Source organism: Acanthisitta chloris, unplaced genomic scaffold (assembly GCF_000695815.1).
Source record: "Acanthisitta chloris isolate BGI_N310 unplaced genomic scaffold, ASM69581v1 scaffold13243, whole genome shotgun sequence".
NCBI classification, from domain to species: domain Eukaryota; kingdom Metazoa; phylum Chordata; class Aves; order Passeriformes; family Acanthisittidae; genus Acanthisitta; species Acanthisitta chloris.
The window spans coordinates 18978-19781 of NW_008665491.1; the positions used below are offsets into that span (position 1 = coordinate 18978).

Below are 804 nucleotides of genomic sequence, written 5' to 3' on the forward strand. Positions count from 1 at the left end.
ATGTACTGGCAAAAAAATAAGGTTACAGATCAGGCAGTGAGCACAGCGTCTAAATGAACTGCAGACCAACACCAGCAATCTTCAGCACACCAAGATGGGCTTTTCAGAAAGTTGACAGATATGATGCTTTATAAATGCAATTTCTTGTTTTCCAGATACTTTCTGACACTGATACATGGCCTGTCTACAATGCTACGGCTTTTCTTCTGTGTTTAAAACAGGCCTTTTGCTCCTTTTGATACCAAAAAGTAGACTGAAAGCAGGAATTCAACAGTTAAAGCTGAAAGCATAAAGAATAACTTGACTAATAGCACCATTTCAGCTTAATTAGCTAAATAGTGTAATGTAGACAAGGAGTTTCACTAATGGTGCTGTTTTGGCTTGGCTGGCGAAATGATGCACCTTATCTATAAGGCAGTGGAACTAATTAGACTCAAACCTTGGCAGCAAGGGGAAAACTAAAACCATATAAGGTGTGGAATGAAGAAACAAAATGTACAGGATAGAGGCAAGGTCAGCAAGGCATGCAAAACTGTCCAAAGGGGTAAACGGTCACATAATAAGGGTGTCCAAAGGGTATTGAGGAAGAGGAGACACTTCATCTTCACAACCACCGAACGACCACCAGGACCGTGGGACTGATGCCAAGAGGGAGGAGACAGAGGAGGAGTATATGATAATGATTTCTGAGGACTAATTATAATAATAACCAGCCATTCCTGGAAAGAATGAATATGTATGAGCATTTAATGTATATAAACTGTGAAGTTTTTGTCCCTGGCAGCACAAGTTTGGTGGAGCGAT

At 40.5% G+C, this 804-nt stretch overlaps 1 protein-coding gene across 1 annotated transcript in view; it reads right to left on the reverse strand.

Annotated features, from left to right (window-relative positions):
- The window catches only part of DENND4C (DENN/MADD domain containing 4C), a 46600-nt gene that overhangs the window by 2833 nt on the left and 42963 nt on the right, over positions 1 to 804 (reverse strand). The gene's annotated exons all lie outside the window — the stretch shown is intronic.